The following is a 26928-nucleotide window of genomic DNA, read 5'->3' as shown; positions in this document are numbered from 1 at the left end:
AGACATTTGCTTGTGAAATCTGTGTTGCCTTAGTTTCTTTGTGTTCCTCCAAAATATTACCTGGAAAATTTATCGCTGTCTGGTACGACTCATAGTCCAATATATAGTCAAGGGTATTTCTGCTAGAGCAGCTGAAGGAAAATTTGTATTGCCTATACAACACTGTGGAGGTGATTATACTGTAAAGAAATTGCTGTAGGAGATGTCAATGATACTTTACCCTTAGTATAAGATGAAAGTAAGAGATAAGGCAGTGGCAGATGTTTCCTGCCAGCAGGATTGTAGTAACGTATGATGTTACCACTTTCTTTTTGCTTGTTACCACCTCTCTGCTGGTGGTTGTCATCTGTAGAGGTCTGCAGACACAAGGGATCCTATGCATCATGCTTTTACTAAAGCATATGAAAATAATCATGTTCCTTGTCCTTATGTTTGCAGGGATAACTCTGAAAACATAAAGTCTGTGTAAATCAGTGCAGCAAGGTCTGTTGAAGCAACAGCTCTGTGAGGTATGAGCTTCCCTGTTTGTCTCAAATAAGGTGCTGTCAATACCTGCTCTGATTTAAGGTCATGTTGAAGGAATTCTTTCCCCATGGGTGAGAGTAATGCTGGAAGGAGTTGGGTCTGTCAGCTATTGTCTGAGGAGGGCTTCCTAGCACCACATTGCTACCAAATGTGTGAGGTTTGGTGATTGAGTTGTTTTGTGATGAGTCATTGAAGTTATAGTTTGAAAGGGAAGTTTTTTGCCAGTTCTGGTGTTCAGTGAAATGCGATTAGCTGTCATTTTCTTCCTGGGCTTTGGGAGCCCTTTTTGCATTTGATTTCTTGTATGTGTGAAGCAGGATTTCTCATGAATTGTTACCATTAAAAACAAGTACATTGCTGGCTGAGTGTTGATAATGAACTGTTTTTTTGCATYTGAGAAAATTAACACTATGTCTAGAACCAATTAGCAGCTCCAGATAGGCTTATTATTGTCAATTTTATTGTGGGTATGATAATTTATAACACTTACTTGCAACTGAAGTCCAGTCTGAGGTAGTTTTTTTCACATGTAAATTTGCAATGTGAAGAGAGTCTGTTATTAGAGTCTGAGGATTTGGAGGAGAAAATCATGAAGATAACGTTCACTCAAACAGTCTTTACAGTTTTAATTTATGCTACACACCCATGAAAAGAAACTCTTACCTTTGAAGAACTAAGAAATTATTTTTAGGGGCAATCTTTGATATTCACATGTCAGCTCCTGCATTCAGGAGAAAACATTTTCACTTGTCTTGGAGTGTGAGACCTTCAGTCTTGGAAAATTTCCTCTTTGAGGCACAGGCAGATCTCTTTGTTCAAGCTTTGTCCATGCAGTAGAAGTGTGTATTAAAAAAAAGGTATAGTTTCCATTTTAGAATATAAAATACGGTTGACACTCACCTGCTTCTTGTATTATAATCAATGTTATATTACTGTTTAGAGGCCTTGAGGTGCCAATGGTTCTAGCTGCTGTACAAATACAAAGGTAGATGATTTCAGTATTACAGAGCTAGAGACTGGCTATTTAAATATGCTTAAACTAGGACTACTCTACTTTGACTAATGCCTGGTGGGTAATTTTATTAAGCTTTGGGACATGCTGAGACCTCTTATTGAGAGACTAGGAGAAGAACGAGAAAGTCTAAGGATGAGATGAAAAACTGCTGTGCAGAGACAAGGCAAGATCTGATGGCTCGTGAGGAGTGAAGCTAGGACTGCAGGATAAGTCTCTTGGGTCTTATCAAGCACTGCCTTTTCTGAAGAGAGATGGTAAAAATATGTTGACTAATAATTTATTTGCTGGACAATTTGAAGTTTTATGAGTAATTCCTTAACTACAGGCTATTAGTTCTGTTTACAGCAGAAACACAATTACACAATTAACGTTTAGAAAGGTCATAACACAACTGCTTGGATGGCTCAGCAGAATAAATAGGCCACAGCTTCTCTTTCATGAGTCTTTTTCCAGATCCTCTGCTTTACTGCTACTCTTTTCTTCAGTACTGAGGGTATCAGGTGGTGTAAAAAGAGACCTGATCCATACCCAAAATAACTTATGTTATCAGAAAGCTTAGCTGAGGAGATAAGTAGCAAGTAATTAAAAATGTGGTAGAAACCTTCTAGAGGTCACTCTCTTACAAGGTGTAGTTGTAAAAGGAGAAATGAGCAAAGTGGTCTTGTCACTTGTCCCAAAGAAGGCTGTGACAGCACCCTTGGGGAAAGAGAGCACAGACAGGAGGGGAAGGTAATGAAATACCTGGTTTGTAGAGCGATGTGGGGTAACTCAAGGAAGTAAGAGAAGAGTGGAGGCTCTGTCACAGTAATTATTCCAGTCTTTATTTTTAACTAAAAGATGTCTGATTGTTTTATAGCCACAAAAACCATTTAGGAGCTAATTGAAGAAAAATTCAGTGACAGACAACAAGAAAAATCAGTGGAACTTTTCAAGTATTTGTTTTACCTTTTTTTTTTTTACCATCTGTAGTTTCGGTTGCCAGACAGTTTCCTCACTCAGTAATTTTCCAGTGATTTGAAGGTAGCTCTTTTCCTTCTTTCTCTTATGTCTTTTCTGCTTCACAAGGTCTTTTCCATTGCTTTCTGAACTCCAGTGTATTTGATGAGAAAGTGTCAGCAGTTTTCTAGTTCATAACCTTACCAAAGTGATGTTTATGTCATTTTTTTTTAGCTAAACACAAATGTCCATTCCCCACCACCACCCCTTACAGATTTAGTCTTTCTGTAGATGTCCAGCTCTGGCTCTAGAAACATTGATGTTAGATCACCCAAAAGTTCAAATCTAGTCTAAATCAGATGTGGGTGTATGATTGTGTTTCTGGTGAATTAGCTAAAGAAAAGAAATATGGAGTTTATGGTAGTTTTCTGTTTTTTCCATTAAGATGGGCAACGTGTCTAGAATAAAACAAGATTTTTATCTAGAGTAATTTACTGTGTTGTAAAGAGACTATTTGCCAGTACAAAGTGCTCAAAATCTTATTTATGGGCAAAAAGGAAGCATGCTTTTTTATACATACATRCATGCATACATACAGATATGTACTTAAATACATACATACATATGTGTATGTAMATACATATATAGAGCCAAGAATTTATTGTTAGTATAATTGAAATATTAAAAGTCAAATCATTATTAGCCCAAATCTAATTGTTACAGAAAAAGAAAGAATAATAATGCAGTTAGAATTATTATACATACACTGCTTAGTTTCCATCCCTTTTCCTGGGGTTTTGCACACCCTTCTGCTGCTCCTCTGGGTACTAGGTTAGTGGTTTCATTCTTATGGTGGTAGTGGTGAGTGTAACAGCAAGTTGTCAGCATATGGAGTCCTTTGCCAGGAGGAATATGATGTTCATTGTGATGGTTTCTTCTTCTACACTTTAGGATCGATTTGAGTCATTTCTGAATGTTTACCAGCATGCTTTTACACCTTTTTGTTTCTTCACTGGACTGCAATTTCATGTTACATTTGATTTTACTATACATTATTCCTTTAATGGATATTTGTTCCCTTTGTTAACCCTAACACCAGTTTTGTTTAGCTCCAGGTCTGCATTTCTTTAATTAACCACTGGTGAGTTATTTATAGCTGTGGGMACCCCAGTGTGAGCCTGTGCCCCATCTCTTATCTTTCCATGCCTGTGCTCCACTATGCTGCAGCCTCTCTCTCCACTTCTCAAGGTCTCTGCTATCATTGCAGACCTACATCTCTCCACACTGCATCATTACAGTAGAGTCGTAAATATCTCATTCTACATAGAATAACTGCTTGTTACTGCTATCTAAATAATGCTGTGGTTATACTGTACAACAGTAAATAAATCAGCCCTAGACACCTGGTCAGTTGGTGAGGTTGCTGTCACAGCCAAACCAAGTAAACCAAAATTACAAGGAGACCAAGAAAAATTCAGGCAGAGCAGGCCTGACAAACCTCGCTCCTGAGGCCTTGCAAATTCAGTACAAAGCTTATAACCTGTTACTAGCAAGGGCAGTATTGTGTTACAAGGCTACAAAACAAGAAAAGTTAACAAAAGTTAATTTATCAATATGTTTTTGAACCCTAACTGGTGAAGTGAGTATATATCTGATCAGGATTTGTTGTTTTCTGACCAAAGTGTTTGGGTTTTTTTCTGGCACAAAGTCCTAATATCTGAATTACTGTATTTCTGAACCACAGCCTCATTAATTCCTCCTGTCTTTAGTGAGAATAAAGCATTCTTACTATTTTTTATTGCTATATTATGAAATTTCACCATTGATTTCAGTTAATATCCTTGCGATAAGATTCCCTGAAAGGGAGAGATTGCAGAGACAGATAGTAGGACTAATGTCTTTAGCTTTTTCAGCTAACTGCTGTGAATGAGCTGGATCCTGTGAATGAATCAATTACTTATGGAAAATTATAGGACCTGTCTAGCTATCTGTGAGGGCAGGTAGTGGGAGATGACTGAAACTCATAGTACCAAAGATGACCTGCTGAGGGATGATAGTCTAAATCAGTAATCAGAGTGGAGGTTGATTTAACCAGTGGATGGTTTTAAAAAAAATCAAAGCCAATAGGCAYTTTCATGTTGGTAAGCAGAATACTTCTGGTAAAGAAATGAAAAGTCTTGTGCATCTGTTTCACTCAAGTTGCTTTCTGGAGTAGGCTGCCCTTGAAAATTCAGTCTATGTCTCTCCTTCTGCACTGAAAATGGGCCCCCACAGTTCATGAGAGAGTGTTTCCTAAGYTTTTTTGCTCAAAGATTAAGAAGGTTGTACGAGAATGGTCATTGAATTCTTGGATGTGAGAAGAAGAATGGGATGGGACTGTTGCTGGATGTCCCTGTTCAGAACCTGTGCCAGTGGAGCAGTCTTGGCCCTTCGCTTGCGATCAGTTGCTGGGGTACAGCTCCTGCTCTTTACCACATGGATCATGACCAGGTATTCCTRTTATAGACTTCATCTGCTTACACCTTGCCTAAAGAAAAGTAGAAGCATCCAGGATGAGATTCCTCTCATCTCACTAGAGATTTCTCTGAGACAGATCTCTGTCAGTCTCTCTGGGTTTCTTTTTGGAGACAGTGGGGAGGAGAGAGTCATCTCTGTTTCTCCTCAGTGACTGTAAGGAGAGCCTGCAGTGAGTAATTCAGATGTGAACACTTATGCAGAACTCCCTCCTCATCTTTGCATCAAGGGCAAGAAGTACATTGAGTTTGGGTTGCTCTCTATTCCAAAAAACAAAGGAGTTACTTCTTAGCTCGTTTTATTTCTCTTTTTTTTAATACATTAAGTAAACCTGTGGGCAACTAAAGAGAGCACAGAGAATTGTCATCTGATTTCCTAAGCACTGTTTCTGTATGTATGTCTGTATCTGAGTTTGTTCCCTCATAGTTTTCATAACCTTCAGACAACTTCAACCATATTTGACCGGGGAGCAAAAGTGATAAGTTACAACAAGTTTTGCATTTAAAATGAAGATGAATGTGGGGAGGGAGACAATGTCGGTGTTCCCATTCAGGAAAAAGCTTGTCCCTTTTTCAACGTGAAGGTTTACCTGTACAAGAAAGATGTCAGGAATGTATGTGGGTTCTTTAGGCCAAGGCTTCTTTCAAATTGGGGCTATTCACAGTATTCTTTATCTCTCATTTTGGCCTTTCCTTCCCCTTCCGTGCTTCCTCTGATGTCTGAAAAGTCTGTGTTCAGTTGAAAATAAAAAGCAAATACAAATTTCTCTGCCACAAGACACTCATCTTMTGGAAACGGGCAGGATGTAGTTCAGACTTTCGTGTCTGCATGTGAAAGAGGTGTCTAAAACTTCACTGTCATCAATGGGGTCAGTACACTCTGCAAGCAATCCAGCCGAGGAAAGGTARGTGCCTGCTTTGAGGGTGCTGAGTGATCTTCTAGACTCTGCTGAATGGATTTCTATAAGCTAGGTGGGAGCGTAGACACCGACAGCTTTTACCATCTGGACTGGARCCCATCCAGGCTTCACTGATCCTGCTGCTTGTTAAGTCATTTAATTTTTCACATGCAATTAATTTCTGTTTGAGGCAAGCAAAAGCATCAGAAAGAAGTGGCTGTGGCTAGCRGGTAATTGTAGAAGATTAGCCTTCATTACCAATGCTTGGGAACTGATGTACMGAAAGTCTTCAGATGAGCTTGTTAACTTTGTATGTCTCCTTCCTAACTTCGTATGTCTTCTTTTGAAGTATGGGGTTAGAATGTGAAAGACCTTTGTTTTCAACATGTACCCCATGACTGGCCAGTGGCAGGAGTGGAGGAGGGCAGAGCCCTTTGGTAAATCGAGGTCCTAATGGAAATCAACAGCTGCTGAGTACTTTGAAAGGTAGGCCTTGTATTTAGACCATAAATGAGACAGTTCTTTGGAAATCTGGTCCCAGTTGTGAGTGCTGAACCTGGGAACTGTGACTGATGGACTGCAGTCTTCAGAGATGCTGGGCTCTCCTTTGGAGGTTGTTATGAGGTTGTTATGAGATACAGGTGCTCAATGATTCTGAAAACATCCTCATGTCATCTTAGTTTGAATTTTTGGAAACAAAATCCCCAAATTATTGAACACTTGAAAACTATTTTAGCCTTAATACTCCAATAGGGACCAACTTTGTGCAGGGGCTGTGCTGGYGACAGGACTTAGTTGTTTCAAATCCTTTTTTGAGCGGAGTCTGGCAGAGCCTGCGCAATGTCTGTGAGATAATACTGAGGTGTTATGCCACATCAGTTTTGGTAGATGATACATGACTCTCCAAACAGATTGTATWTATATACTATTTTTCTTCTTTTAATTAATCCCAATATGGAACAACTATTGTCGTTGATGAGTAAATCTCTGCTTTTGGTTGCTGTTCGTGTTTGTTTTATTGGGGCCAGCCAGGGTGTTGTGTGGTATGTGTTTGAATGGAAAAGAGAGTGTTTGACAGTACATGGAGAGCTGGGCAAAGAAGAACCTCATGAGGTTCAACAAGGGCAAGTGCAGAGTCCTGCACCTAGGGAGGAATAACCCTAGGCACCAGTACAAGATGGGGGATGACCTTCTGGAGAGCAGCTCTGCAGAGAAGGACCTGGGAGTGCTGGTGGGTGACAAGTTGACCATGAGCCAGCAATGTACCCTTATGRCCAAGAAGGCCAATGGTCTCCTGGGATGCATTAGGAAGACTGTTGCCAGCAGGTGGAGGGAGGTAGTCCTGCCCCTCTCCTCAGCCCTGGGGAGGCCTCACTTCGAGTCCTGTGTCCAGTTCTGGGCTTCCCAGGACAAGACACACATGGAGCTACTGGAGAGAGTTCAGCGCAGGGCTACGAAGATGATGAGAGGGCTGGAGCACCTGCCCTACGAGGAACGGCTGCAAGAGCTGGGCCTCTTCAGCCTGGGGAAGAGAAGACTGAGGGGGGATCTTCTCAATGTGTACAAGTACCTGAAGGGAGGGTGTCAAGGGGATGGGGACAAACTCTTTTCAGATGTCCCGTGTGACAGGACAAGAGGCAATGGGCAGAAATTGAAGCACAGGAAGTTCCGCCTGACCGTGAGGGGGAATTTCTTCCCTGTGAGAGGGACGGAGCACTGGACCAGGTTGTCCAGAGAGGTTGTGGAGTCTCCTTCTCTGGAGATCTTCAAGGCCCGCCTGGATGCAACCCTGTCTAACATGCTCCAGGTGACACTGCTGAGCAGGGAGGTTGGACTAGATGATCTCCAGAGGTCCCTTCCAACCTTACTGATTCTATGATTCTATGTTATTTTCTTATCAAGGTTTTTTAAATAGGAAGATGAAATAACAATCAAAAAAATTGAGGCAGCACGTGAATTGTGGGAAGCATATTTATATTTGGTTAAACTATACATAACTGGGTCTTAGCATGTAACTAGAAATTATGAATTTCTGCAAGAATAAAAATAATAAAAAGAAGCTACTATAACAACAAAAAGGTTTTAAAACAAACACAAGATTTGAGATCAGATATTAGTTTCTGTTTTTCTGCTTCTCCTTCTCACATTGACTTTGGAGTTATTGTTGCAATTTAGCATGGGACTATCTGAATTTGYGTCAAAATCTAGATAATTTTTAACTTGCAGTTTTTGCTCTGGATTAACATATTTTATGGGAGGTGGATTGACATTTATATGGTAAATATAAATATTGATAAATAATAAGAGCAATTTTTGGACTGTAATTGGATTTCAGTAATGACTTTTTTCCCTGTATGTCTCAATATACCTRTAGAAAAAGACAGATATTGCCAGGCCTATTTCTCTTATAAAGGGCAACTGCAATCCTGTGGTAATCTGAGGTTGCTCAGAAGTAGGAGACAGTGACACCACCCAGGTCTCTTACTTCTCTGCCCCAGAACGACACGGACACTGGAAGCTGCTGCTTCCACAGGTAACACTGAGAGTCACAGRTGGTCTTGTGGCACCAGGAAGCTCTTGATCTGGGCTCTCAAGTTGTTTTTTTTTTTTGCCAGAAGCAGCCATGCTTCCTGGAGAGCATCTTGGCTGTGGTCTGGCCGAGCTGTGCGTTGGGCAGTTTGGGAGAGAGAAGTGCCAGCTGGGATACCTGCTGATCTGTCACGGCCCCTGGAGACTTCCCTAGYGATGCCATAAATGTGTTAGTGATCTCCCTGATAGCTTGCCTTCTATCACTGTGCAGCATTTCTTCAAACATATGTAGCCTAAATTATTAGTTTCTTTTCCTTGACCATGTTTTCTCAACCCAGAAATACTGTTTTTTGAGAGGGATCCTCTTCACTTTAAGTTAAGTGTTACCACCTGCAGCATCTCCTACTTGAAAACAAAGACACTAGCTTCCTCTGAACAACTCCAGATGATCCAAAAAGTATAGCAATAACCCATGGCGTGGGAAGGCACAGAGGTGAGCAGTTTGAGAGTACTATTTTAATAGGCAATGTTGTTGTTTTGAGTAAGCAGTGATAATAAGCAAGGTTACATCTTGACTTCCTTCTCACCTTCCAGTCTTAATTTATTTTCAATGCTAAGGATCTGTCCTGATGGGTGGGAACCCAAAAGCTTTTAGGCATAAATCYGGAGGTGTGCAGCCATTTCCATAAAATTTGTCAAATCTGTTACAAGCAGGAGAGCAGAATTATAACTGGACTGTTTTTCAGCGCAGTCTCACCTGGAGGACACGGCCTTACCCACAGTCATTTGTGTTGCCCACAGTCATTGCTGTAACTGTTAATGCTGCAAGTGAAGTTGCTTGCGCTAGTGGCGGTTTTTGCAAGGCAAACATATTTCCATTAGGAATTAGATTCAGACCAACGTACTGGATTATCAGCTTGCTTTCAGGAGGTAGTAACTAATTTTGGACTCTGCTGATGTGGGCTGAAATTTATTTGCTGTAACAGAGGTAAAATGTCTATTTCCAGCAGGAATCTAATTTTTTTTTTCTTTGCAGTTCTGGTTTTTGTCTTGTTACTGACTACCATCCCATACCATGCTGGAGCTTGTTAGAAAACTAATTCTCATTTTATTTCTTGCAAGACTACAGATCATTTTGTTGGTATCTTCCACAGGGTGATCCACATAACTTAGTTTAGGCCTATGGTAGCTGGCTTCTTCCTGTTTTTCACCTTCTGGGTTGTTTGACTCACAGAAGCATGATCCTGTGGGCTGCTTGCTGTTATTAATTGTGCGCTGCATATTGGTTTGTCTTTGGGTGTTGCCTTTCTATTCTTGGAATCTTGCAAATATTTCAAACAATCGACCTGTTCTTTAGCAAGTGCTCTACGCACACTGTAGGCCTTTTGTGAATTTCTGTGTAAAAATAATAAAAGAATGACTAATAGAGCATGAACAGTGCTTGTGACACTGTAGTCCATTGTGTAACTATTGAGAGCAAAATTTGCATTCCTAGAAAAGCTTGTTCACGGTCAAAATATAAGGACATTTTCTTTATGGCCCATGGGAAAACATGTACTATATATTCATCCCAGGGTGCTACTTAAAAGGATCAACTTTTAAAAAATGACATTTTCTTTCCTTGGAACATTGCAGTCAGATTGAGACCCGGATTTGCTTGGCAACAGAAGTGAATCTTTTTCATTCAGGCAAGTGGCATGGGGGGCTATTCTAGGTCTGTCACACGTATGCACAATGATTTGTTTGCTGAAATGGTTTCTTTTTAAGATGTTGTTAAGCTCTGACGTTGCCAACCCTTTTGAATGGAGAGGATACATTATTATATTATATAACTGTCTGCTTCTTCTGAATGCCAGAGGAAGCCTGGCGATTGATTCTTTTCTTTCCTTCAAAAGCATATTTGTTTATGGCTTTTCTCCCCCTCTGAGATTGTTACAGGTCAAGCAGATGTTGAAGTGGGATCTTCAACTGTTTAGCAAAAACCTGAGTTCCATGTAGTTCTTAAATGTAGCAATTGTATGGTCTGCATGTGCATAAGGAGACAGTACTGTGTTTTTTTTTGTGAATATAAGGATGCATTTTATGTATAATTTTCTTTTTAGGTGTAGTCTAAGTAGGATAAGCCTGTTTTGTTTTCCTATTTTGCTGAGAAGAACCAAGACTGAATCACTGCTTGCTAGAGATAATACTACTTTGTCCATCTGTGTAAGCTCTTCAGGAGAGGGGTTGCTTATTATTTTGGGTACGTACAGCGCCTAGCACAGTGGGATTCTTGTCCTGGGAYAGACTGGTTGTTAAAATGCTAAAGCTTAATTTACAGAGCAGAGTTTGTTGCAACCCTGTGGCAGAAAAAGATCACTGTGCAGAACTCCCACCCCTGCTGCTGGGTCCCAGTTCGGTCAGAYACCGACTGCTCACTTAAGTGCTTGCCTGAAGAAGGACCTGCAAGGCACTTCTGAATGCCCTTAGGAATAGATGTACAAATCAGAGCTGCAGGAACCACCTAGCCTCGCGCAGGTCCACAGAGAGCTGCTATAAGTGGAAGAGCCTCACGTGGGCAACAGCTGGTTTTCCCAGGCCAGTTCAGCCAAGACTAGCTAGGACAAAAGTGATATTCATGGGGAACAAACAGTGGTTTGTCTYCCTCTGCTCTGATACGACCCAAAGATTTTCAGTACTTTTTTCATTCTCTGAAACAAACAGGAGTGTTGAAAGTTTTGAAGAGGAAGAGCTGTCCACTTGATTTTGGGGAGTGAGCAGGGAATGCTCAATACCTCTGCGTAGTTACACTTTTAAGAAAAGTGCCCCAGTACTGGAGGTGCACCCATTCATGGCTCTGCTGTAAATTTGAACCAACTGAATCCTGCTCTCTTGACATCTATAGCTTCCAAATTAAATTGTATTTGCCACTAGTCATCACTAATTTGCAGTTTTCACCTTGATTAATTTTTAGGAATGTACATAATGAGAAACTTTTACAAAAACAGGAAGAGAGGAAATGGAAATTTACACTCTGCAGTGCTTTTCTCATTTAGGACTTCTGGGGCTGCAACTGTATAGCACGGTGATGCATTTTATCACCTGTTTTCCATGTCAGTTCAGTGGCTATTGAAACAAAACATACAAGTGGAAACAGAAGAAATGRTGTGAGCAGCTCATGCCAGTTAGCATCTAGGTAATTGGCACACCTYTACAAGCAAAGAAGCACTACTTACAGTCAAAGGGAAGAGAAAAYTCATAAAGAAGGTGTTAGAGAGCTGACTTTGTCGTAAGTGACTGCATTTTGGTTGCATTAGCTAGAGGAGTGAACCAGGTTTGTATTTTTAGAGATCAGTAGAGAAAATAAGTGTCCTAAAACCCTATGCATAAACTTTTTTTTGTTTTTAAAAAGCTTATTTTCCAGAAATATTTGTCCTTCCTGTCACATCATTTTTTTTCTCAGAGATCTAGATGCTTTGTCCCAGGTATTCAGTCATACACAGCTTCCCAACCTTAGATTTAGAATAGGAGCTTTAGGAACCTGAACTTCTGAGCCCTCCCCAATCTGCCTCCCCAAGCAAAACCTGGGCTTTTTTTTTTTTTTTTTTTTTTTTTTAAAAAAACTGTTTTTTTTTTTTTAGTATTTTTTTTTGAAGCAAGACAAAGGTCTCTTTCTCAGTTTTCAAAATCTGAATGAGCATCTTCTAAAATTAACAGTGGGTAGTTTCTTTTGGAGTTGCAATCCAGACCCTCTTTGCATAAGGTTATTTCTTGGTCTTTAGGGAGAAGAACAGGAAGAGGCAGACCTCTGAGACGCTTGTTTGCAAATGACCGTTCTTAGCAGTTAAATGCTTGACTTCATATTACTAAAAGATATATACTGAAAGGTCCCTCATAATACGTTATGAAGGTTTCTCCCTCCCCCTCCCTTTTTTTTCCATGTGGTAAGTAAAATCGGTTGTCATGACTTTCTTCCTGGCTCACACAACCTATCAGGAGAGGTTGTATAGCATGGTTGTCCCTAAGTCTGACTCTTATTGAAAGCTCTTCCTAGAGATATTCTAGATTTCCTTCTTGTGGAGGGTGGATGGATGGGGAAATAAAATACTATTTTTAGAGTACAAAGAATATTGTAATAAATTGCCTACAATGGGAGTAATGATATAGAGAGGAAAAATCAGACCTGCATAAATGGTGTGTTTGTCTGCATCTTTCAGTTTGACTCTGGCAGTCCCTGTGCATCTCTGTGCTTAGTTTCTACTTAACCTGTGTTGTGTTCCTCTCAGAGCCTCAAGCGGTCAAATCACCACCTTCTAAAGTTGRATTTGGGCTTTTTCCTTCCATCGAAAACTGTTGCTGATCTAGTCTAGATCTCCTCCTATAGTAGTTACCTTAATCTTTTTTTTATACACCTTGTTTTTATAAGTGTCTGAAGATAGAGGTTGCCTCAGATGGCTCTAGCRGGTGCTGTTTGGTGATACTTTTTGAAATGGCCTGAGACTTTGCCTCTGCTTTCCACCAAAGATTTCCTCGGCACCTTCACAGTGTAACAGGATGCGTTTGTGTGTCTCAGACATTTCTGCCTGCAGTTTCTTTACATGTTGTTAAAGCTAAGCACATTGGCATACCTTCAGTTCTGCTGTGGAAGCAGTAATATCTTTCAATTGCCTGTACAAGAATCACCAGAGGACATCTGTCTGAGTCTGAATTATGTTTGAAAACCATCTGGCATGGTGTGGGATAGTCGTAGTAATAACAGTGAACACTTTATCAAGAGCTGAGTCATTGTGCTTAGTTTCTATTGTAATTCTTGTACTATTTGCATATATGTATTCCATACAGCCAAGCGGTTAATAATATAAGTAGATACTATACAAGACCATTATGCTCACAGATCTCATTTGGTCTCATTTATCTTTCAAAATCTGACTGTAGGAAATACATTTTAATAATAATAATTATTAAGATGAAAGACTGATATCAGTGTTAGTTGCATCCCCAGACTTGCTTCCTGCTTCTGCTTGGGCTGGGAGGAAGGAGAGGAGAAACAGCAATAGAGGTAAAGAGAATAAGATGCTTTCCCTAAAGGTGCCTTTGAACTGTTGCTGGGGCCCAGTTTGTCGCTTAACCTAAACATGAGGAAAGGATATTGGGGAGCTGCTGGGGCTTGCAGCATAGGAGCAGAACAGCTGCAGGAGGTACTTGGTCTTCACAGGTCCTTTCTGGAATATATACAGTCTGCCTCTTTCCCCTAGAAAGTGCTCTAAATATTTTGTGAATTTCAAGATAGGTAGTTTCCTTGAACATGAAAGAAGTTCAGAGATAAAATTCTCATTTTTCAGGTTGATTGTGTTGCATTCAGCCAAACCTTCGGCTAGCAGTAGTTGGCAAAATTCCAGTGATTTTTTTTTAACCCTTTTTGAAACCTGGTCAAGCATACATATGTTCCTGAATGTTTGTCAGGTGCCCCCAAAACCCAACAGTAAGGTCTGACCCTCATGCTGTTGCCATCACTCAAGTCTTGCCCTGTAGCGTTTAACTCATGAAACGCAGGTGTGTGAGGTCTTTCTCTGTGAAAATACTGCTTCCTCAGAGGGATCCTCAACATTTTAGACTAACAGCAGAATTGCTCCATAATGCTGCCAAAAGTACTGTACCATCCTGCACTGGCAAAAGCTGTGATACAGTGCAGAAATTACAGCAAAAGCAGGAATGAATGATTTGCCGCAGGCTATGCAGAAGGGCTTGTGGCAGAGCTGGAGAGGGAGCTCTGGTCTCTCTGCTCCCAGTTTGCATGTCAGCCACAGGTTGCTCTCTCTCCCCTGCCCAAACGACTATTAAACTACAGCGCTTGAGAGTCTTTGTTTTTGCATTAGCAGCAGAGGAGAACTCTATACTAACTACACTGCTGAAGCTAATAAATTTCTCATGTTCACGCAGGGACATCGGGTTAATTAGTTGGCTAAGCAGCAGGGCTGGAGCTGCGCAAGTGCATGACAACGATAAGAGAGGAGGAGTCGCAAGGCAGCGGAGGTTTGCTCGTCTGCTCTTTCGTTTTGTTTCAGCCCCGTAGAAATGCTTGATGGAAAGAGCAGAGGCCCCGAACCAAGCATATGCAACCTGTGCATACCGTGCAGGGCTGCATAGTGCAAGCGGCATTCTTCGCTGTGTGTGCAGGCTTTCCGGCAGCACTCGCTCACATCACGGCGCGCCTTCGCATTGGCTTCCGTGGAGGCAGGGAGAGCCTGATGCTGGGAGCTTTTGAAAATCCACTTCTAAAATGCAAATGCTTTCGTTCATTAAAACTCACTTGAAGCCAAGCGTGATCAACAAACACAAAACACTTTCACAGCTCAGACAGGCTGTGGATTATGGGTCTCCTCTTCCCCCCCCGCCCCTGCATAAAGCTGTTCACCCCTCAGCCTATAGAAGCAAAATTAATTGACAGTTCATAAAACCTTGGTCTACAGTGAGCAGATAATCACTGCCTGTCCATTAACAAGACACAGGGAACGTGCAAGAGTGGAATAGTTGTGTGATCAGAACAACTGGAGAATTTCTAATCCTTTTGTTTAGCGCTTTCCTTCACTGGAAGCTGTTAAGAGAAGGTTAGACAGACATGTCTGGGAAATTGTTTKGGTGTAGCTGGTCCTAGTTTGGGGACAGAGAGGGAAAACCACAGTACCTCATTAAAGGCCCTTCCAGTTGCATTTTCTGTGGTTAAGGGATGTGAAATTCTCAAGGCAAATTAAAATGCTGCTGTGCTCAGTAATTTAGCTGTGGTCACTCGGTGAGTAAGTTGTCCTCCCGTGCCATGGTAATGAAGAGGCCAGGTTATCTGCTGCTGCGTTCCTTGCTTGTTTATTTACACCTGTGCCTAGTGACTTGTAAGCTCTGAGTAAACTTGATGACTTTTTAAACTAAATTTAAATGCACAAAATTTTAGCCCTTAAATAGGAGATAATTCAAAGTCATGACTTCAGAAGATTTAGTCTAAAACTCTGGCTCCCCCGACTGGAAGCTGCAGGGGGAGAAAGCATGGTGGATAAGGAGGGAAAAGAAGAGTTAGAGCAGTTACTGAGTGACAAAGACATCTATAGTATCTGTTTACTCTTAATTTATAACTTCAAGTGTTGTCTCTGTATGGGGTGATCTACAGGAAATAGATGCTGCTTTGTAGAACACTTAAGTGTGATTTTTTTACTTATGTTTTAAAATCAAATTAATTAATTGAAAATATTGGACTGAACTCTGGAAAGATGAAGGCTGAACATACAGAAAACAATCTGAAATTAATTTTAAGAGAACACATCTAGGGGTCTTAGCTGGTTCAACTGAAGAAATGTAAAAATGTGGTCTAATGTTATGCCTACTTTAGCATGCCTGCAGGCAACTGAACAGAAGCGTTCTCAAGCTTCCTCACTGTCTCCAGATACAGGTTCCCTCCCTCCTCTGTGCACTGGATCTGGTGATTTATAGGGCAATATAATGAATCAGATCAGCCCTGTTATTCAACAGAAGACTCTCTTCATGTTTATTAATAGTTCACTGTCCTGGCAGATCGGCACATGGATCCTTGCATCCATGTGCTTGCTTGTTCAGCCCAGTGGGGATGGTAGCAGCTCACAGCCCGGGGAGGCGAGAAGGAAGAGAGGGAATATGATCAGCCCTTTCAGCAGTAGTGCACAGTTRTATAGTGCACAAATATAACTAATTTAGTTATATTTGAAACTGTACATGAAGTCTGTGTATGTATGAGGCCCATCAGCCTGTAAGAACAGGCCAAAATGAGGAAACTTGCAGATTGGTCCTTATTATTTTAGAGTCAGATTATTTTCTGCCTGGGATAGAGATTCTGCTGTCATGAGAGTGTGAGTGGCGTTGGGTGTATGAGCGGTCCATCTGAAATGCAGCGTTGCTGGGCAAACTCATGTCAAGAGCTAAGTAACTTGGAAAGCTGGGTGTTTAGCTGTTGAACCATGTATAATAAGTGCATTCAGTGGAATTGTGCTGTTCATTTTATGCAACAGTATCATTTATTTTAAATAATTTTCTACTACTCCCCAAACTTCCATTTCTAAATTTCCACTTCATAGCATTAAAAAGTTGCCAATACTCTTTAAACCTTGCAGAGAAAGCACTGACTCCCAACAACAGCCCAATTTTACTATGGTACCTCATATTTTTAACACTGCCTGTGTAATACTTTGCCAAACTCCAAAGAACAGAGATTGAAATGGAGCATTGTAGCCTTTCAGTGGCTGTTTACCAGCAGTTAAGCAGCAAAACAGTTTTGAGACAAATAACAGACCTCCAGGCCCTTTGAAAGCTCAGATATAGCTGTTTCCAGGTTGTCACATGTATTTAATACAACTAGTAATGGTAATATTCCTGCTAGAATTGTGCCCTGGCCGAGGCCAGGCTTGGAGCTTGGTAGCCAGTCCTGAAGAATACCTTTACACCCAAGCAAAACCTTTCCGAGGTCTGTGGGGATCCATAAGGATGTAGGAATTAATTGGTCTAGGTAACATCCACTGCCATACTATGGCTTCATGGAATAATAGAGTACCACAGAGAATATTTCTTTACAATCATAGAGTGTTTTAAGAGCATTATTATCAAATGCTAATTTTAAACAATTATGGTTCTAATGGTTGAGAGTTTGCAACATAAAAATGCCATAAAATGAGCTTATTTTAATTGCTTACAGCTGTACTGAAAAAAAAAACTTAAAAAAAAAATCCGATATACTTTGTTTTTGATCAAATTACACTCTGTATTACCARAGAGTTGTGATAGTATAATGGAAGAATCTTTTTAATTCTCCTGAGAGTTATACTTACACCTGAAGGAGGAAAGTTATATGTGATGGAAAGCATTTTCATTCTGAATTTATTCCGCCATTGTAAAACTGTGGTTGGAATTGTGCTGGCATGTATTCAGGATTCTGTCTGTTTTTATCCAATTGTAGCACACTAATATCTCCCATCCGAAAGTTTGAAATTGAGGCTCATAGTTTCTATGATTTAGGGTTTGATCAAGTTTGTGATTACCATAGTGTTGGCTCTGTTTGAGCTGGGGCTTGATAAGGGATTGTGTGTGCTTTGGTAATGCATAGCAACAGAAAGGAAAAAAGGTTCTTTTTAACTACTGTTCAAGGAGAATATACTTGACAATGGAAAGGGTGGAGACTTGTGAAAATTGTTTGATATGATTGCAAGTGAGTGTCTGGCTATGCTTGTAGCCTTCTATGCAGTCTTAGAAATGCACAGTTCTGATCTGTTGTGTTTCTCTTTACAGTGCTTCCACTTCTCACTCAGACCATTCTGGCCATACCAAGTCTGCTTCTGCAGTATCATCCGACTCAGTCTCCACCTCGACAGACAATTTTTCTCCAGATTTAAGAGTATGTATGTTTTATCTTAAAAAAACAACAAAAAATTGTGGATAAAATGAGTTCCTTCAGAGACTGTTTCTTGCTCCCTTAAGTATGGATATGATAAAATGATTTCAGCATTCTGATTCAAGCCAAATTTTAGTAGCCAAAGCATAAAATGACCCAAAGTCAAACAGGTGAAACAGAAATCAGAGTTCAATCACTACCATATTATCTTCTTCTTTATAAAGTTGTTTAATCTTCAAAAAGCTGACTCTGCAATTCAGGTTTGGAGATGAATTTTCAAAGGAGTTCTGTTTTCTTTTAAGTGCTTTAAGTGAGTGGAGATACTCAACCAACTATTTTTTCCTCATTTATTTACTTATTTTTCCTGGTATATATATGTGTGTGTGTGTGTGTGTGTGTGTGTGTGTGTGTATATATATACATACATATATACACATATATATGAGATTTACACTCTTGAAAAGTTCTGCTTGTTTGTAAACACTGAATCTTCTTTCACAGAAAGATTACTATCTCTGAGCTGATAAAATAATCGTCTGTTACAATAAATGGTTCTGACATAAAAGGTTCCGAAGAAGGCCCTTTAAGTCTATTATTAAATCTGTTAATGGAAAATCCATAGTTCTAGTTYGGAGTCACAAGAGTTCTGAAACCTATCTATACACGTCTCTTGCTAAGATGAAGGGATTTGTTAATATAGCATAACTCTGAAAATAAGATCCCTGAATATAAAATTATTAGCATTGGTACGTTGTAATAATGACTTGCAGCAGTTCTCACCTATGGTTGAGCAGCTTTGTAAAATCTAAACACAATGAAATGGTGTAAAAACTCTAAACACAAAACTAGTATGTTTCTCTGACAACTATGGTATTTTTTTTCCTGTGAGTTTTCTCTCCATAGTTCTTAATTAAWAGGAAATCCTCTTGTTCGTAGGTGGTAAGAGCTTGCATGTTTCTTTCTGATGACAGTTTGCTAAAGGAAGCTTATTAACCACTATTGAGCTACGATTTGAAAAATAATCAGTAGTTTGTATGTGATCTAGTGACAGTTTGCATCTTTTATCTATGAATACAAAAAGTAATTTTCAGAAYATGTCTAGGTAAAAAAGTATGTAATACACCTGAAGTTTTCCCCATAAAGTTGGGACATTCATTTACCCCAACGTACAGAAGACCATTTTTAGGCTAGGGCTAAGTCAGAGCAATAACCGTTTCTCTCTTCATTGCTGAGACTAGTGTTGGAGAACAGGTCATGAGGATGAAATCAAGATCTGTCCTCTCCTTATGGACAGCCTCTTATGTTGGTATCACTGAGGGACTGCAGTCCCACTGCYTGTCCTGAATTCAGTTGCTGTCAGGGCTAGTGCATTACTGTTTGGTCTCTGGGCTTGTCCTTAATGGCTAGTGCTAGCTGCTTAGTGAACATGCTTGGGAATGGAAGACTTACTATGCATGGTGATCAGCTAAAAACAGTATATTTCAGATCTTGAAAATGAGACAAGGAGAACAGACGCTAGTCATTTATTCTTTGACCCATTTTCTCTGAATTAACATCTATCATGTGACAATTTTGCAGTATTTCAACTTTTTTTTTCTTTTTTTTTTCTTTTTTTTTTAAGCCTGTTCACTGAGATATTTTTTGCAAGGTCCTGACTGTTCTTATTTTCTGACGTTTCTGAGATGTGGCTTTGCCTTTGATATTCTAGGTGAGGTCATACCATTAACTGATGTAACCACATTAGTGTTTTGCRTAATAGCCCATTCCTTGCACACTTGAGCATCTTGTGCAGCTTTGATTGGCTCAAGACCATGTGAACTCCCAAGTCTTAACAGGTACTGAGATTTAAGCCGAATACTTTATTTCTTCTTCAGAAGAGAAGATATATTCCACACTGTTCTTGGGAGAGGAAATAAAAGGCCTAAAGTGGGAACTAACAGAGTTTTTGGTACCTCTGTGGTATCAAGACAAGTGCCTGGGTTCCACTGTGTTCTTATAAGGTGTTGTGTCAGTTAGATTTAAGAGGCTGAAAATAAGCATTTCAAGATTTTGAAGCAGATGTGCCAATTGTGGGATTATGCTCTTGATGTGTATTTAAATTATCCCTGCTAGAATGAATTGCTTCATGGATCCGTCATCACTCCTACCTCCACTTGGTCTCTGACCCTGCATGTGTATCAGCTCAAATTTAGGAACTAAATTTCTGTGGCTATGGAAAAATACTTTGTGATAGCTAYAATTAGTATTATGATTTTTTGTGGGGAATTTTTAGAAGAACAGTAGGTGGCTGTTGGGAGGAGAGAACCAAGAGAAGGACCCATGTATTTTCTTGCAGTCTGTGCCTGCAGATTTCTTTTGGAGAGCAATTAACACTCTGTGTGTTTGCGTGTGTTTATAATGAGGTAAATGAGACAATCCCTTGGAATTCCTGCTGAATGCATGTGCAGTATTTTTCCTAAATCTTTCTCCAAAGTATTTCATAGTAAATTTTATAAAGTTGTTTTTTTTTTTTTTTTTTATGTATAGTGAGCATTTTGATATCTGGAATTAAGTTTAAATTGCTTTTCCTCTCCAATTTATAGAATTTTCACTTCATAAACTAACTCTAAATAACTTTTGGCTGCTACAGTTAGCTGTATTAAAAACAAAGCACTATTAGGTTCTACTCCCCCCACCCCCTGCCTTGTCCTAATCTCAGATCCGAAGCTGTTTAGAATTGATTTAGGGAAAGCACTTTTCAAGGGAATTTTTAGCAAAATRCACTGCCATATGTTTGAACATAAGTTATAGATCAGGCAAGAACAGAATGGAAGTAGTTGGAAGTGAAAATGAGTTGGAAATTCATATATATTTTGTACATTCAGAGTGAAAACTCAAAAACACCTTAGAGCCAATATTGCCAAAGGGGCTGAGATGCCTATATACCTCTTACGGATCTGGGCACATGGTGATTGAAGTATAGTGAGATTCTTGTTCCTAAGTCCCATAGGTAGTATTTTCTGTGCTGCCTGTGGGCAGATATATCTGTGCAGGCTGTTAAGTTTTGTTGTTAATGCTCTAGCTTTTATCAGTAGGGACTTTCTTTTTGAGTTAGCTGTTGATTTATAGGCTATAGCCTGAAGTATACCATATTCAGAACTTTGGAATAGTTCTTATAAAAGATTTAGATTCCTTGCCAGGGTGCCATGTGGAGTTGGGAAGCAGTGGTTATGGCCACGGGAGACTGCTGCCAATTCCCTTAAGAATAGTACCCTTACCTGAAATCTGTTCATTGTGTTTGGTTTTGGACTGCGTAAAGCTAAAGCCTGAAACAGAGTTTGGAGATTCCTAATTATGGCTTTCTTCTGTTGTTCCTTGCTGCTAGTCCGTTCTGTGGTAAGCAGGGCTCTTGTACAAGTTAGTGCCTTCTTACAGAGAAATATCTGGCAGCAAATTTCCAGTATGGCAGATCAGCATGTTACCTGCTTAGTTGTCCAGCCTGCAGAAAAAGTGCTTCAGGTCTGTATTCTTGGCCTTGCTGTTTGTGACCACTAAACCATTCTCCTCTTTGAGACCAACAATAAGATCCACAATTCCTGATTCTTGATATTCCTCTGAGGTCCAGCAAACATAGTACAAGCCTTTAGCAAAGCATGTGTCTCTTCTTCCACTATTGTTTGCGCCCTCTAGTAAAAAAACTTTTTTAATTTACTCYTTTAATGTTAGAGTAATCAGTACTTTTGCAATGGGTTTAAGCATGCGATGCGAGAGCATTAGMATGGCAGGACCAGGACTCTAAGATTAGAAAAGGGAAGAAACAGTTGCCTGCATAACTTTAATTTGTTATGCATTATGTGTCTGCAGTGAAGATTTTTTTAGATGAATCTATGTGATTTATTTGTAAGCAACATAACTGATGAAGGRCAGATGATCTCCAGAGGTCCCTTCCAACCCTACTGATTCTATGATTCTATGACAGAAGGTGTATGAAGTAGTTTTCTTCTAAGGCAATAAATAGAATCCATCGGTGTCTTCCATAAGCTTCCTGAATGGAATTCATTTGGGCCAGTCTACATTCAAGCTAGTCAACTACAATTCCTTTATGGTGAATAGAAAGAAATGAGTCATTTAAGATGTGATTTATCTCAGAATTTAGTAAATGCCCACAGCAGGTCAAATGAGTAAGTGGGAATATCGTGCAGTTAAGCTGTAGAAGTCCTTGCTACAGGTTAGCGTGAATGCTGTGCTTGCTCACAGTGGATCTCAGCGTTAACTGTGCTCTAGTAAAGGTGAAGTATTGTCTAATTTGAAAACCATGTATGTTTTTCCTCTGACTGTGAAGAGAGCACAGGATGACTGGCCAGATGTAGTGCTCTAAAACTGAGGTAAATCCTGTCCCTTCAGTTATGTTGGGCTGGATTAACCAAAATGCCAGTTCACTGACTTTGCCACCTTTGTGTTACTTTACTGTAGCTTTAGTGCAAAATGCCTTAGAGTAGTTTTGTGTAAGATGTGTATATTGTTAGTAGAAAAACATATTGAAGAAAGATGTGATTTTCCCCATCCTTTGCTATAAATCACTGAAACTAGCCTCAATAAGCTTTTCCATTGCTATCTCCGTGCCAGTGCAGGAAGTGTGTCAGGCTTTGGTTATGTGTAACACATGTTAAACAAGAACTGGGTTAAGTGAGAGGCATATCTTTTTAAACTCTAAGCATGCATTTAAGCAGCTTTTTTACTATTGCTGTTAAATGACTTTTTTGTTAGTGAACGATGCTAGCTTGGAAGTACTAAATCATGAAAAAAATCTACCTCATCACTTGCAGTGTAATTCAGGACTGGAATGAGTTTTCCTCTTCACCCTGCCACTCAGTTCCAATCCTAGCTTAGTGGAGGTATGGGGATAAGTATTCTTGTGTTGAACTGAAGAGTCAAGGGATTCTCATGCAAAACTGGCCAGAAGAAGGCCAGTTCATACAAATGTAGAGGTGTTTGTTGTGATGTGGACTCTCCTTTCCAGTGCATTTGTCTATGACCACTGTTAAATTACAGACCATATTCCCTAAGACACCAGATGGTGAAAATGATTGACTTGTGGTCACGAAAGGCACTGCTAAATTTGAATGGGTGATGTACTACTGAGAGTAAATAAACAGCCTCTTTTTTTTGCAGTCACCATGTGAAGACTTGACCACATGTATTCCTCTGTGTCACCACTTGCACCCAGCTATCTTCCCACACTGATGTACATCTTGTATTTTTTGTAGGTGCACAGCACTAAAAGTTACACAGGCAGAAATAGCCACTACTTTATACGCATGTGGCGTTTGCACAGATCATTTTGAATACTTGGCTGAAATTAGGGCCAAATCCAAGAATGGGTGAGACTTTAGAGCAATATCAAAGGTATCAAGTAGAAGGACTGGAAGAGCAGCTCAGGAGAAGAAGGGAGATCTTATGAGGAAAAATGTTTTAACTGTCTACAACTTCTGATTTTGACTGTACTGCTCTGTGAGTGTGTGACTGTGGGAAACAGGCTTCATTTTCTCTGCGGAGCATTAAACTGTAGAAGGACAAAGGCACAAAGGACTAGTTCCAGAGAATGAATAATGCTCTTGTCCATAAGCATGGTCATTCCAGGACAGCCCAGTGAGTGACTGGAATTTAGCTCCTGCTGTTGCCTTGCTTTTTTTAAGACTCCCATTCTAGGACCATAAATGCTATTTATTTCGTGAGAACTAGAATCTTTTTCCTTTATAAACTATCCTGAGATATGAAAATTTTTGGTTTCTTTCTCTCCCCCCTCCCACTCCCCATTTGGAGTTTTTCTGAATCTCTCCCTTTCAAGGAAACAAAAATACAGAATAGCTAAACTCTGAGTTGCAAAATATTGATTTCATGCAAATTAGAAGTTTAAAAGCCAGATGCAGTCAGTTTTCTGTCTCCTTTACATAGAAATAATACTCCCTAAGTGCTCATTTAGTTAGAAGAGAGCGAAGACTGCAAGCGTAGCTAATCTTTCTTATACAGAGATACCTGAGTGTTTTAATATAAAGTAATGCACAGTGAAGAAAACTCTGGAAACGTTTATGATTGCCATCTATTAGGAATGGAAAACTAAAGGAATAAGCAAATGGCCATCAGATGTTCCTAAAAATATTTGCAACTCTTCCTTAGAACGGACGTATTTCTCCTAGCTACAAAGTGCATGAATTCTCCTTTTTTGCTGAGTAAAACCGGGTAAGAGGTTTTTGATTTTTTTTTCCTATAGCTATATTTTTAGTAGATTGAAGCACGAATCAGGCAGGAGTGAGCAAGCCTGCTATTTAAAAGGAGCACTCAGAATTGTGATTGCATGCAGTACTCCACCAAGATTTGTTTTTCTGTAGAGGTTTTGCACTGAAAGAAACTTCTTCCTTCTCGCTGTGATTTTTATTGATTGTAAATATATAATTATTTATTATCTTGAATCTTTTTATCACTAAACTCCTGAGTAAAATTTGTGATAACAAAGTCACTTTTATATGACTTACTTTGTTTGGCAGAATTTGTGACCCTTTTGTTACAGCATTTTTTGTTACTTCTTCAGACCGATGATCTATACTTCACTAGTTTCTTTCCTTGTGAATTTTAATCAATTTCCCTTACAAGCTGTTTATTAAGCAAATTATAATTAAAAAGATGAGTAGAGTTAATACAGAGCCTAAAGTTTTTGAGCAGCCAGAGGAGAACAGAACAGAACTGTTGTCTCTCAAGACATACTTGGAACCCTTGGCACTGAAGAAGGTTCTGTACAGAAAACATTGGAGTTGTATGAATAGATAATATCAGCAGCCTTCTGTGCCAGGGACTCTTGCTGTACTGAGTCGATGACGACTTCTGTTGGAGACTAATGAGAGAATTGTCTTGAGGCACCAAGCCATACAAACTTGAAGAGACGAGCCAGCCGTGGTCAAACTCTAGTGGTCCTCAACAATGYGTTCCTTTGAGCTTCCAAGCCTTGCCTTATATTTGTTCAGTGAGGGTCCCGAAGATTCACCAACTGAAAAAGAGACTGCTCTTTTTCGCTGGAAACTTGGGTCTGGGTGGAGAGGTTCATCGTGGAAAAAACAAAGCAGAAAACTCCAGGGAAATACTGCTTGGTGGCTACTTCCTCCTCCAGAGGAATTCCTTTATTACCCTGATGACTATATTATTATTTTTTTAAAAGACTCTAATCTTCAGCTGCTTTTTAAAGATTTTTTAAGTCAGTGGGAAGTAAGCAAGTGGATATCTTGAGCCTTTTTACATTTGCTCAAAATATACGCGGTAGGTAGAGATCACAATTTGTGAATTATAGCTTTGTTTTTGCTTCTTTTAATTTGCCAGTGTACTTTGAACTGAAAGGCAGTTGCATTGTACATTTTATATGGTTATTGTCTTCCTGAGTCTATCTTCTGTCTGTTGGTAGAGCATTTTATTCGTAACTTGAATGAGACTTGTGTTGTTTTTAAATCAAGATAGGAAGCCTTCTTTGGTTGTGTGTTCCCTTGGAAGCTGAATGGGTTTCATGTGGTCTTGGACAATATATTTGATTCTCTGTGAAGCATTATGAAATGACCCATATGTCCATGCTGTTCTGTCTTTTCCCCATTTTCAACTTGTAATAACCCAATAGACTAAGATGCAAAGAATTTCCCTGCAATTAATATCCTGCTGGTCTGAATGTTTCTAACATAGTTAYTCGACCCATCTGGTCATAATCCTCAGAAAAGTCTCTGTGCCTCAGTCATTCAGGGATACTGCTATTCTTTCTCATAGTTGTTCTGCTATGATATTCTTAATGATTCACAAACATTCAACAAAGTCAATTTACTTGCTCAATTTTTAGTTTATTACACTTCCAGCAAGACACATTGTACATAAATCTTTTCAAAGTGCACTTGAAGTAGCCATAAATGGCAGCTGAAAATCTCTCCAAAATAATACAGTATTTGCAGTCTACARTTGGATTTATCATGTAAGCTTACCTACTATTTTAATATTTGTCTAATTGAGCATTAAGAAGACAGAAATATCTTGGCAGCGAAATACTAGAAAAAAAATATGCCTTCAAAATTTGTCCTTTCTCTGTTGTAAAAAATGTTTCATTCAGGGAACAAATCAATACACCAATGAGCAGTTATCCTAAATAAGCATCTGGGTCTTGATTCAGCACATATTTTTGTCCGTGCTACAGCTTCTATCAACTTCAGCTGGACAGAAATAGGCCTCCCTGTTTTTCTGAGATGAATGGAAGGAGCTTCCATGTCTCTTTTATTACTGAGGTTTTTACACCATCCTTGGGTTCATGGTACATCTTGGTATATCTACCATAATGGCACTACCCTTTTGTTGATTGACTTGACATATTAACTGCCTTGCTTGCAACAGCTGTGAAAGAGAAAAGGGATGGGATGGGAAGGCCGGGAGGTGGGGAGGGCAGAAGTCAGGAGAAGGAGTAGGTGAACATGGTCTTAGATAGCCAAAAGCCACTTTGATAGGAGAAAGACATCGGTTACCTAAGCRTATGTGTTTTGCCTTTGATTTACAAGAAAGATTAAACAAAAAATCAAATAAGTAGAAATTATGCTATGGCTAAGCCTTTGCAGAAAAAGCTGACTTCACCCTTCTGGTTCTGTGAGACAGAAGAAGGGAGATGGCTTGGACCCAAAAGTTGTCTTTGATAACTCAGCTAATAAGCTTTGTGCTACTAGCTTTGGAGTCATGCCTGATTTAATGCGGTACATGCAATTTTTGGATCTGAGCAAGCTCATCTCCTGCTGCCTTTCTGCATAGACAAAATACGTTTAGGCCCATCTGCAAAGTACAGGTCTTGACTACTCAGTCTTATAGGGATGTCCTGGAGGTCAGACCCACTGTTATCTTGGGCACAGTAGAGCACCAGAGGTAAGTGCCTTACCAGATGTAGATGGCTGTATCAGAGTTCGTCATCCTCATTCTCTGCACTTACTGGGAAGAAAGGCRCTCATCTGGAAGGTGAATCTTCTAGGTCGCTTTCTATCTACTGACTGTTAGGGGAATCTAGAGTGACTAGCTCAGGTGTAGGTCTCTACTGTTTGAGGAAATGAATATTACTGCCACTCACTGCCTACAGGGTGAGAGGAGTGC

General features: G+C 39.7%; 1 protein-coding gene across 2 annotated transcripts in view; it reads left to right on the top strand.

Annotated features, from left to right (window-relative positions):
* Window positions 1–328: 328 nt before the first annotated feature.
* The window catches only part of MTMR2 (myotubularin related protein 2), a 57519-nt gene continuing 30919 nt past the window's right edge, over window positions 329–26928 (top strand). The window contains exons 1-2 of one of the 2 annotated variants that reach the window (XM_085309007.1): window positions 329–509; window positions 17697–17802. The gene's annotated coding sequence lies outside the window, so the exon portion shown is untranslated. Of the gene's footprint in view, window positions 510–17696; window positions 17803–26928 lie in introns of those variants that run through there. The other variant, XM_085309005.1, reaches the window with a different exon arrangement.

The sequence above is a fragment of the Rhea americana genome, unplaced genomic scaffold (genome assembly GCF_003343005.1).
Source record: "Rhea americana isolate MKP2758 unplaced genomic scaffold, rheAme1 scaffold_29, whole genome shotgun sequence".
Classification (NCBI taxonomy): Eukaryota; Metazoa; Chordata; class Aves; order Rheiformes; family Rheidae; genus Rhea; species Rhea americana.
The sequence above is the reverse complement of the archived record's forward strand: the minus strand, read 5'-3'. Positions and strand labels throughout refer to the sequence as shown.